Source organism: Tamandua tetradactyla, chromosome 6 (assembly GCF_023851605.1).
Source record: "Tamandua tetradactyla isolate mTamTet1 chromosome 6, mTamTet1.pri, whole genome shotgun sequence".
Classification (NCBI taxonomy): domain Eukaryota; kingdom Metazoa; phylum Chordata; class Mammalia; order Pilosa; family Myrmecophagidae; genus Tamandua; species Tamandua tetradactyla.
In genome coordinates, this window is record NC_135332.1 from 146,262,479 (window position 1) to 146,275,285 (window position 12,807).

General features: G+C 37.6%; 1 protein-coding gene across 14 annotated transcripts in view; it reads right to left on the minus strand.

Moving 5' to 3' along the window:
• Positions 1-12,807, minus strand: part of NCALD (neurocalcin delta) — a 476,669-nt gene that overhangs the window by 195,158 nt on the left and 268,704 nt on the right. For all 14 annotated transcript variants that reach the window (XM_077167386.1, XM_077167381.1, XM_077167391.1 and 11 more), the window contains one exon: positions 10,617-10,697. The gene's annotated coding sequence lies outside the window, so the exon portion shown is untranslated. The remainder of the gene's footprint in view (positions 1-10,616; positions 10,698-12,807) is intronic.

Sequence of the window (12,807 nt, forward strand, 5' to 3'; positions counted from 1 at the left end):
GCCCTGGCTGAACAGCTGCATTTTTCTTAATCAATTTTTAATTTCCTCTCCTCTCCCTAGGAGAAGGAGTAGAGGTGGGAGGAGAATGAGGAAAAAAACATACGGGAGAGAAAGTAAGTAGAGAGGAAGGAATGAGAACAATGAATCTCCTACAGCATGCCTTAGAGCCAGTACTTCTTGAGCTGGGTCAAGTACTGCCAAGTACTTTACTACATTAGTATCTTTATTATTATTAAATCATTAAATTAACAACATAATTGCATAATGATGGCTAGCTGTTATCTAGAGTTTGCAATGCCAGGAATTGAATTAGGCCAACTTGATCTCACTTACTCCTCTCCACAACTCTATGAGAAAAGTATTGTTATTTTTAATTTCATAGATGAATATCTGAATGTTCAGATAGTTAAAATCATTTTCTGGGATGGGCCACGGTGGCTCAGCAGGCAAGAATGCTCGCCTGCCATGCCAGAGGACCCAGGTTCGATTCCCGGTGCCTGCCCATGTAAATAACAACAACAAAAAAATCATTTTCTGTAAATCCCACAGCTGGTAAATGAAAGAGTACAGCTGCAGATGTCAATACGTCTGACTCCAAGAGTGTCAGGATCTCTCCTAGACCTCTCCAAAGTCCTGGCCCTTCGCCTGGTGCCCCTCCTACCCTCAACCAGCATGAGGCACGGGCCAGCTATGCTGCCGGCCTATGCACCCTCAAGCAGGATTTCCCTCCTTGCAAATATTCTTTTCAGGACTGGACCCTCTTGTTGACTCTGTCCCTTTCATCACTCTATTGGGAGTATTTTCTTTAATTCCTCTGTCCCAGGGCTCTGTCTCCCCCTGGTTTCTGGGGTAAGAGATATCTTGAGGGATCGCGGTGGATTTCCATGGCCATTGTGGTCTTTCTCTTTCCCAGCACATCTTAGCCTTTTAATTCACTCTTTATTATTTAAGCCAGCATGGAGCAATTTTTCAATTATCTAATTAGCAAATGCACAGAAGCAATTGGGTCCATTATTAATTAGTGATTCTAGCAAAACAAAGCAAAAGCAAAGCCAAGGACATGGAAAGCACCAAAAAACAAATCTGTGGGAGGAAGATGTATAAATTCCACAGTTCTTCCCCGGGGTGGGGGTGGGGGAACATTCAAATAATCCTCTCACTGATTCAAATCCCCGAAGCGCCTCCACATGTTTTGGGATTAAACAGATACCAGTAATTTTGTGACAACTCTAAGGGGAACCTCTCTCCCCTTCAGGAGTAACAGTTGCCTCTGTTCTAAACAGTGAACTGATACTTCCCATTGCTTATACAGGGAAAGACTGGTCCTTCTTTCCTCCCACAATTGTTCAACTATCTTAGAAACAGACTTCTTTGCAAGATGGCTCCAACTCCTAGGATTTCTTGCTCCTCACCATAGTAGAAGTCAAGTCAGAACTCCAGTATTTAAGAGATCAAACTAGAATAGTAGAGGTGGAGGAATGCCAGGATTCTCAGATGTACAGTTATTGTTCTAATTTGAGGAAGAAGAAAAGGCTTAGTTAGAAGTTCATCCAGATCAAATTGTCCCTACATGCCAACTCATTCTCTGACACACACGCTGAAGAGTAAATGAAAGGGGAGTGCTAGTACTGTTATTAGTGAAAGTGTTGCCCTTTCAAAAGGAGGAGACAGGAATTAAGTTCAGTTTGGGTTATTACAGACTCTGGTTGCTGCCTGAAAGACCAGAGTCAACAAATCAGCCTGAAAAGTATCACTTGTCACAGGGGTGACATCTCCACCATGACATACTTTCCAGCAGTGAAAATCAGAAGTCTTATACAGAACATTAGAGTTGTAGAATTCATTTTCTACCTTTTTCTTACCTGTGGCCTAATTTCCTTTGGTACTAATTGGGCTTAAATCAGTTTTCACTCTTATCTCTGTATTTAAGGATGTACACCTACACCTACCCCAGTAAGCCACAGTCTAAGCACATTGCTTAACAAGCAATATTAGATGAAAGGAAAATGAAAATACCCACCAGGACATTTATAAAACATATTTCTTGCTACTGTTATAAAGAGTAAATACCATTATGCATGTTGATAAGCATTGTAGCATTTTCAGTCCTTAAAAACTGCATTAGTAACACAGAATGGGACAAAATACATTTTGAGACTGATGAGACGTTTTGTCTTACTTTTGTGAATAATTAGCCACAGAAACCATGGCTTCCAACACAAAGCAAAAGTGATTATACTTTGTCCCTTGGTTGGAAAGCATATTAGAACTCAGCGATAAATTTCCTATTTGAAAGTCTGAGTTCCCTGCTTAACTAGTCTGTGTTGGTTTGAAAATATTATGTACCCCCGAAAAGTCATGTTTTAATCATGATTCAATCTCTATTTAATAACAAGATTTAATTAAAGGGCAGCTGTTTCTTTTGGTCTCAATTTAATAACATAGGTTGGAATCTTTTGATTAGGTTATCTCCATGGAGACGTGACATGCGTAATTATGGGTATTAACTTTTGATTAAGATGGAGATGTAACTCCACCCATTCCAGGTGGTCTTGATTAGATGAGTCTCTAAAAGGGGGCATATTTTGGAGAAAAGCCAGAAACGACAGAGCCTAGAGAAATGACAGAAGCCTCAGAGCGGACAGAAGTTTCACAGCAAAGCTGACACAGATAGGGACATGTGGAGAACAGAGACACAGATATTTGGAGATGCTTGGAACCCAGCCGACTTCGCCATGAGATGTGAAGCAAGCCAGAACCTGGAGAGAACCCAGGGAAGCCAAGAGATGAAAGCTAGCCCTGGAAAAGCAAAGCAAGGAACCCCCTCAGAAACATAGGCTGAAAGCCATGAGGCCCAGGAGCAAGGGACCAGTGTGCCTTCCCAGCTGACAGGGGTTCCTGACCCATCAGCCTTTATCGAGCGAAGGTAACCTCTTGTTGGTCCCTTAATTTGGACACTCCCACTTCCTTAGAACTGTACACTTGTAGCTGATTAAATTCCCCTTTATAAAAGCTGTTCCGGTTCTGGTATATCGCATTCCAGCAGCTAGCAAGGTAGCCACACTAGTCCCTCACCATGTCTTCAGGACTTGAAAAAAAAATAAACAAATATGAGCACAATTTTCCCTAGAATGTCTCCTTTCAGCTGTTAGATATGTATTATGTAGAAAGTGCTAGAAAATTGTGAATTTTAAATACACTTAAAGATTTGGAGTAAAATAGTTCTAAAAATATTCATGCTTCTGATTCAAAGATAAAAATACATTTGGGATCCTGTTGGGGGGGGGGGGGGGCGGCAATGGTAACTGTTAATGCAAACCAGTCCTGGGGTCTGTATTATCAGAGAAACCCTTTTGATTTACAGTTGTTGGGAAACTGTTCAGAGTAAGCTACCAACTAATGGCTACTTGCCCCTCTCCTCCAGTTACCCAGCACTGCCTGTTACCCAACATTCCTGGTTACCCAGCATTCCCCAGTTACCCAGCATTCCCCAGTTACCCAACATTCCTGGTTACCCAGCATTCCCCAGTTACACAGCATGACCAAATTATCCAGTATTCCTGGTTATACAGCATTCCCCGGTTACCTAACTTTCCCCGGTTACCTAACTTTCTCCAGTTACATAGCAGTTCTCAGCTAATAAGTGACCATTAGGCAGAAATGTTTCACAAGAAAATAACTATTCAGCTGGATTCTACCAACGGAATTCAAGAACTTTAAATTTTCTTAGAGAAGCACTGTTGCACAAGAGACAGTATTGCACAAAAGTTAGGGTCTAGGGTGATTTCCAGCTACACAATTTTCTTTTAAAATGTCTTTGGTCCAATTAATGTCTTTATAACCTCTATTTCTTCACCTGTTATTGTGATGATTAAATGAGTTGCTATATGTAAAGTGCTTACAGCAGTACTTCTTTCTGGCAGTCAGAGCTCTATAAATGTTTACAAGACTCTTCAAGCAACCAATCCATCAGAACAAACAAATACCATGGTTTGCAAAGGAGGAAAAAAGCTGATCTAGAATGATTTGCAAAGGAAGAAAAAAACTGATCTAGAAGGCACCCTGAAGATCTATATTTGGTGCTTTTAAATTTCAGGGGAAGTCACCAATCTAGTGAAGCTAGGAATTGCCAACTTTCAAATTCCTATAGCATCAAATTTGTTACTAATGTGATTCTGGGCATATGCCTTTTTTTTTTTTCAGGAATAACAAATATTCCATAGAGAAGTAAATGGCTAATATGGGTGAGAAAAACATACAGTAAATGTCTGTTTTTCTTGGCTATCAAATTTAATATAATGAAATATTCAATGAAAATATCAACACTCAACTGCAACACTTCTTTAATAATTCATAAAGATACTTGAATTACTGAAAGCTAGAAAAATGTTCAAATACCATTGTCTAGTAATTTATTGTGGGTCTCTTACATTAGAAATTTTGAAAAGATGCTACTCATGTCTCAGGTATTTTCCCAGTAGAAATGACAGTGGTAAATGTTAAACTAACTGGTTGTGATTCTCATTTTTGGAGATACAATTTTAGAATGTTCATGAGTTTCAGTGTATCCCCTTGAGCTGCATAAAAGAAAGCCATTTTGGTTTTAAATATAGTTTTATTTTTGTGTGTGTATGTTTTTTTTTGTATTGGAACACATTTCTCTCAGACAAATGCACACTCATAACTCAATTTTATGTTGCTATTTCACAGGCTAAGTACTTGAGTCTTTTTTTTATGCTTCCCGTATTTACTTAATGAGCTTGAATTATGTGAAATTTTTGCAACTATCTACTGAAAGAATACTGCATTATTGATCAAGTGATCTTTATTTATAAAAGTCAGGCCAGGCCGGGGTTCTGTTTTATTCATTAGATTTTATACTATAGAACATGGTACTTTTAAAATAAATCAGTCTGATATTCTCACTCTATTTTCTGATACAGGCAGGATGTTTAGAAAGCCCTACAGGTGCTAAAAAGTGGCCAAGATCTGGTCTAAAGTACTGAAGAACTTCTGAGACACATGCTCTTATCTACAATGCAATCCTTCTTAAATGTAATAAATATTATGACTATGACAGGAAATGCCAGGCACTGGAGTTAAAATGATGAAAAAAAGCAGACCCGAGACTGACCTCAAATGGCTTGGAGTCAAGAGCAGTGCTACTTAAAGTGTGGTTCGTGGATCAGTGTTACCCCACGACTTTTTCTTACCAAATTGCAACAAGGTAAGTACAGACATTAAGAGTAGTTGTTTAGAAACTTTTACAGCGCCTTTGCAATATTGCACCATCTTGTGGATACAGACCAATTTGGATATTACCAGACTCGCCCAGTGACTCTCATATGGCAGGATCTGATTAGGGGACACAGACAGGAAGACAGATATTGGTCTGAGACGAATTGGAAATAAAAAAAAAAATCTAGTCCTTTCCACAGATGGCTTGAGAACCACTAGTCAAGTGCTTCTAAAGCATTATAGGAAAGGAAAAATTAATTTCCACTGAGAAGATCTGGGAACGTTTCATGGAAGAAATATTCTTAAGAGTGGATAGGAATTTGAGGGATAGAGACAGGAGCAAAGGGCATTCTGGGGGAATTAAACAACATAAGAAGAGCTAGGAAGACAGAAAAATGCAAGGATGTACCAGGCTACTGGTTTCATTGTAGATGGAATATGATATGAGGGCAGGGGCAAGTGGAGGTAATGGAGATAAATCTGAAAAGGTAGATTACAGGCAGTTAGTAGAGGGCCTTGAGTGCCAAGAAAAGGAATTAGAACCTTATTTTTGAGAAAATGGGAAGTCCTTTAATATTCCTGAACATCTCAGTAACATGAAAAAAAGCTGTATTTTATAAGAAAATATTGGCTTCCTTTGAATTATATGCAACACTTGGGGGGCAGGAGGCCTTGCAGTGAAGTAAATAAGAACAGTAAAAAGAATTTTTTTAAAATCATTTTGTTTCATATTATATGTGAAACATAACATCTTAAGCCCTCCCTTTTACCACAGCAGAGTAAAAAACTCCTTAAGAAGATCTAATCAGGTATGATTAAAGTAATTTTGAGGTGCCATTTCTTAGCTTAACAAGAGACAGAGAGAACACATTCTTCCCATTTCCAGAAGCTTTGATTAAACTACAGATATTAAAGGAACATTAAGCTAATATACCATTACAATAAATTACACTAAAATGTCAAGTACTGTCACCAAAGGACATAAGAACTGCATTTTTTTCTCTCTGCTTTTCTTAGTTACCTGTAAAATAAAAATTGAACTCATTAAAAGTGCCTCATTTAAGCTTCTATGTGTTACCAAAAGGCTATTAATTCTTGCAGCTGACTGAGTTGGAGTCTTTTGTGGTGTTAAGATTCCCATAAATGTAGTTTTAAAGAAAGTAGTCAAACCACTAAGTTTTAAACATTGAGGGCAAAATTTTATAAGGCTTTAACAACAAAAAAAATGAGGCTTTCAAAGTACTTAACCACCCTCCCACCCTCTCCCATGCCAGGAAAAATATCACATCAGGACTTGGCATGTTTGGCTAAGTGAAAATCTAATTATTTAGTTTTCTAATTCTGGTTTCATAATATATATGTTTAATTGTGATATGACCTATAGATATCATGCTGAAGTGAAAGTTATGGTATTCAAAATTAAACATGATTACAATACAAATAGAATATAAAGCTGAAACAGCAGCATTTTGAGTTACTGATTATGATCACTGAAGCAGTTGTTCTCAACTGAGGGTGATTTTGTCTTTCATGGGAAAATTGTGGCAATATCTGAGATGTTGACTTGGCTAGAGGGTGCTAACTGGCACGAAGGATGCTGCTAAACATCCTACACACACAGCACAGCACCTCACAAGAATTACCTGGTCCAAGACATCAGTAGTGCCACCGTTGAGAAACCCTACACTACAGAATCAAATTAACAACATTTCCATCATTGCTGTCAGATCTGAGACTCTAGGCACATATAGAAATAATCACTTTAACTAATACAATCTAAAAATCAGAAACGAGGAAATTCCCGAAAATCAAAACAGATAATTAGATCCTCATTGATCTAATGAACTACCCCTCTGAATTTTACAACTAAGACCTGAAACTGACCGTCACAGATGACCTGGTTTAATTCCATCAATGGTAATATTTTATATGCAGATAGGTAAACATTTCCATCAGGAAGTCTTCAGACAGATCTTTAGAAAAGACAGGCAAATTTGAAAACCTCAAACAAGGGTTCAGATATGTATTATTTTCTGGGTTGTAAGACATTGATGGTTTAAGATGCACCATCAATTTAATAATGGCTTTTTGGAGTGTGGGTGAGAAATACTTCCCCTTAAATGAGTATATCGATTATAAGACATGAATCCTTTTTTAGAAATCTTAATGTGCAAACTTTATAAAATATAGAAAGTATACGATAAGGTATAATAAGCTCTTTGTAAAAGAGAAACAGAAAAGCTCTGAAATACTCTATGTCTAAGATTCCTCTTGATTAGAGTTAGACTCAGTAATTTTCTTTTAAGGCTTTTCATTCTCTCCTTATCATCCCCCAACACTCCAGCCAGAGCCTGTGAGGTACAGTGAGGGCAGTGGTTACTAGGCCCGCAGAAACAAGAAAAAACTAATACAAATCCCACAGCTTCCCTCTGGTATTTTCCTCTTTAGGAGTTTCTCCAAAGTTTGACTGTGAATTATACACCATGAAGAATGCCTGTGCTGAGCACCATCAACTTAGCACAGCTAGAGCAGGTAATTTTATTTGGCTAAACACAGGAAAAACCACATTTAGTTGCAAGGCAATATATATTTTAAATCATTTTTAAAATTCCATATAAAGACCACCCATAGCCACACCACTTATTCATAAACTAAAACTTAGTATAAAGCCTATACATTTGTTTATTGGCATATTCTCTGCCTGTTCTAGAATAGGCATAGAATAGACTAGAATGTAAGATCAATGGGAACACGGATTTTCTCTTATTTTTATTGGTTGAATAAGTTAATGAAGGACTATCTTCTCCCAAACAGCAGAGTCATTATACAATTACAAAATCCTTTTATTTTAGTAACAGGAGAGGTTAGGATTCAGATTTGTGTTAAAAGTATCCATGTTCATTTGTTCATTCATGCATCCATTCCCTAAGTCTTTCACGATCTAGTGGCCCTGCCACCTCTCTAGCCTTGGCTTACACCATGCCTCCTCCTCCCTCTAGCAACACTGGCCTTGGTTCAGTTCCTAGTCTACCTCGGTGCTCCCTTCTACCGTATGGCTTCTGCCCAGAACACTTTTCTACTCACCTGCAACCTCTTCAGATTTCTTCGGGGAAACCTTCCTTGTTTACCACTGAGATTAGGTGTAGTATCCGAATATTATAGTTTCAGAGGTCCCCATTTTTTTCCATCATGGTACTTATCATGTTTGTAACAATATGTTTGTGTGGTTATTTGATTAATGTCTCCCCCATCCCTCCACCGTGCAACTGTAGACAAAAACCATGCGTGCCTTGTTCACCATTAATAAGTCCATCATCTACTATGGTGCCTGCCACATAACAGATGATCAATAAACATTTATCGAATGAATAAATGACTTATGCTTCTAAGAATATGCTCTGTTGCCAAGTATGCAAATCCATGCCATACTATATCTTTCTCCTTAGGGATCAAGTTAAATGGTATTTAATGGACACTTATTGATTAATTGAAGACAACAATCACTTATCTACTGCAAACTACACTTTTCCTATGTTTACATGACACTAAAATAACTTGCTGCAAAATTGCTGGCAGATAGACTGCTCTTTTCTATTATTTTTCTACATGTGGATGAAAAAGCAGTTTGATTTATTTTTTCACTGAATTTATTAACTGTTTTGTTATTAAGGAAATGACTGGGTAAAAGAAGGTTGGCAAGAAGCTGATTATTCTAATGATCAGTATTTGTCTCTATGTCTATATTTGAAAACACCTGGGAGCATAGTTTACCTGCTGGCTAGTTGGAGTCTCATGGTCCTAGTCTCTAAGATAATCTCTCCCCTTTACTGTACCTGATGGAAGGTATTCTAATGACAAGACAGGTGTCTTGGGCTCATGGTAGTATGGAATCACCTGTCCCTAAAATCACAGACATAGAAGAGAGAAACAGATATTTCAGGAGGGGCAGAAAAGACTAGAAGCCAACAGAAGACATGTTGATTCTCCACACCAGTGTCAAGGGTTATTTAAAATTATACACCTACTTTACTGTCTTTAGGCAAGATACACATTTTATTATTACTTAGTTTGATATAGGAAAGGTCTAAGGAACTAATGCAATGGCTGCTATCATTTCTACAGTTACAATATCCAGAAGTAGTTCAACCAGAGCATCACAGGAAGAGAGAGCTTCTAGTCTGCTTTATCACCACCAGTTTGAATGCATGGTTCTATCTTGGCCTGCATTGAAATGCTAGGGGGGTTGAAATTTAATTCCCAAAGTCATGAGAAAAAAAATAGATTTTGTTTAATATGACTTCAAATATTTTATTTCTATTCTATAGATCTCATTAAAAGGACAGGCCTACTGAATGTGGAATAAAGGGTTTTCACTTTCATTCTCTCGTTACATCTAATACTTAAACCATAGAGACTCAATAGGTTGAAGGAAGTAGGATGAAAAAGAGCTGAGTCTATTAAAGTTTCTTTTTTACCTCAATTTATCTCCCTTCCCTATCAGCAAAATATATAAGAAGGTTTTGTTCTTGCCCGGATTTATTTTATTTTTGCCATTTGTTCTTCGTACAAACCTATTCAGCTAAGTAAATATTTGAATAATATTCACACTTTGTTTACAAACAGCCACATCAAGTTATTACTGAAGCCTGAGCCACACCACCTTGCCTACAAATCTTGGCTGGCTCTCGTAGGGGTCATTAGCTTATTTTGGAAAATTTCCAAGAAATTCATATACAAGTAGATTTCCCTTCCTGAAAAGCCAGTTTCCTAAATATTCAATAAGATGGCTTTTGGACTTATATCAACACATTAGGAAAGCAGTATTGTCCCTATCTTAACAGGAAATTCAGTATTGATGGTGCTGCTGCCCTAATTCTACTATAATAGAAATTCAAAAGACTCTTTTCTGAATTAGAAAACATTCCATCTATCTGCTGGAAAATATCTTTCTCAACTTTTTCATAACCAATGAATAGATCCTGCAAAGTAAGGAGGACCATGTATTACCTTTCTTTTTTTTTTTTTCAGGAAGCAACAATTTCGGTTTTCACTTCATGACCATATCCCCTAACTTTTTAATTAAATCTCTTATACTTAAATAAGGTTGACATTTAATCAGAGTCACCATAAGAAAGATGATTTAAAAAAAAATTAGAATGGGGGCCCAGCTTTCTTTTCAATAACACACAAATTAAAGATTTAAAAATGGAAATGTATACCTCATGACAAAGCTTTCATGCCAGAAACAGACTAGCATTTTCTACTCACCAAAAACAGACACATAACAACCTAATCAGGACACAACATCTTTGCATTTTGAGCCATAATTTATACAACTTAAAACCATGGTATTTGGGGAGGTTAAAAAAGTAACTCACAATATGCAGTCACCCAGCACCTTGGATCTCAGAGCCTTCCACAGTTGCACGATAGATTCTATCACCACCAATTCAATGGCCCTGCAACAGAAATCATTCATAATTAATGGCTATTTTACTTGAACATTTGATGGCTCAGGAAGAATGTTAGGTAAAGCTCTAACTTTTATTTCCTCTGCAGTTGGCTTTGCAAACAGGAAACAGGAAACACAAGCACACTGACATATCTCAGCCTCATTGGTCTTCATCTCAAAGCATGAGTCTCCTACCACAGGGGTAATAGGCACAGTCCTTCAAAAGGGCAGGAATCACACCCTAGCATTCCACAGGCTGAAATCATTTGGACAGATCTTATGCAAGCAATTCATTACAGGAAGAAACAGTCATTCTTAGCTCACATGTATTTTGTGGCTTTCATCTTAAAAAGACTATAGATTTCAGCATGAACCCATTTATCCTGGAAAAAAATGTGCATATTATATGTATTATATTATATGCATGTAATATACTAAGTTATATATTATTTAAAATATGTAAATTTAAAAATAATAAATAACATACATTAAAATGACCCTAGTATATATTTTCCTGGAATGTGTATAGAAACTGTCATTTAGGGATTTTTGGTTGCAAGCCACAGATAAGCCCAACTCAAACTTGCTTACACAAATAAATAAATAGCAAAACAAGGAAGATATTAGGCCCACTGCATTAAAAAAAAAAAAAAAAAAAAGGAAAAACTGACAGAGGTAGGTTTCAGGAAGCCAGAGATTTGCTACATCATTTGATTCTTTACTTCTCTTGGCATAGGTCTTTCTGGCATTGAATTAATTCTCAGGCTGCCTCCCCTTGTGCTGCAAAAATGGTTGCAGCAGTTTAAGACCACATATCCATCATCCAGGAGGACAGTGTCAGTACTGTGGCATTCTCAACAAAATTCTAAGATCATTCAGATGGTCCAATGTTGAATCAGTCACTGTATTTTGAGGTCTAATATCCTGAATGGCTTAAACTTATCAAAGATTATCACTGGGGATGAAAGTAGGGCCAGATTAAACAAAAAACACATACACGGGCATTCAGGATATTGAAACGAAGGCGGAAGGCAGAAATGGATGCTCAGGAGGAAATCAACAAACGTCCACCACAACAATCTTCAACAACAATATGATTACTGATTATTTGAGATTCTGTGCCCATAAAATCACTAGTTCCTGGATTATCTGAAAAAGAATGAGCTGAGGTTTAAAAGATTTTGGTTACCCAAGGCTTTAAATTAGTCAAAATTTCTATTGTCATTGAATTTACTCTCTAAGAAAAAAAAAGTTTAGAATATTGCCACTTTGATTTGGAGTACATTTTATAGTGTACCAAATGCTCTTGAATTTGGTCTTTAATTTTGTCATCCAAACAACCCTGCCAGGGGTGTCGGCAGCCCCTCTGGAAGCGTAGAGAGTGGGAAAGACCTTGCAAGTTGCCTATACAAATGTCAAGTTTCCTCTTCTTCCTTATAGGACCTTGATTTTGTTCAGGATATAGATGTGCCCTACTAAAAACCACAGTTCCAAAACAAACAAACAAAAATTGCAGTTCCCAGTTTCCCTTACAGCTAAGGATGCGCAGGTGGAAAAGTTCTGGCCTTGGAGACGTAAACAGAAGTTACTTGGTAGGATTCCTGGGAAAACTCTTTAAAGGGGGGCTGATATTCACTTTTTGCTCTTCGCCCTTTTTCTTCATGCCTAGAACAAAGAGATAAGCCTGGAGGAAGAGCAGCATCTTGCAGCCATGAAGGGGGATGCACGAGAACAAAAGCCACACATTGTGAAGATGAAGGTGAAAGAAGAAGCCCCTGCCCTGGGCCAGGTTTGCCTGCATCTGGGCTTGTTCAATGAGAAAAAAAAAAAAAAAATACAATTCTACATGGTTAAGTCACTGAAAAGTTTTGTTTTGTTTTTACATGCAGCTGCACAAAATCCTAACTGATACAAAGGGTTTTCACACAGAGTAAGGCTTAAAACCAAGTCTCTTGACTCGGGTCCAGCAATAGCTCCAAAAACTCCCCTGTGTCTCTAAAAAAGATCCCATACTCTAAATTCTGTACATACAAGCATTTTAAATTTATGCTTGCCTTCTCACCAAGCAGCTTGATGAAATGGTCTGAGTCATAGTTCAAGTGGTGAGAAGAGAGTCA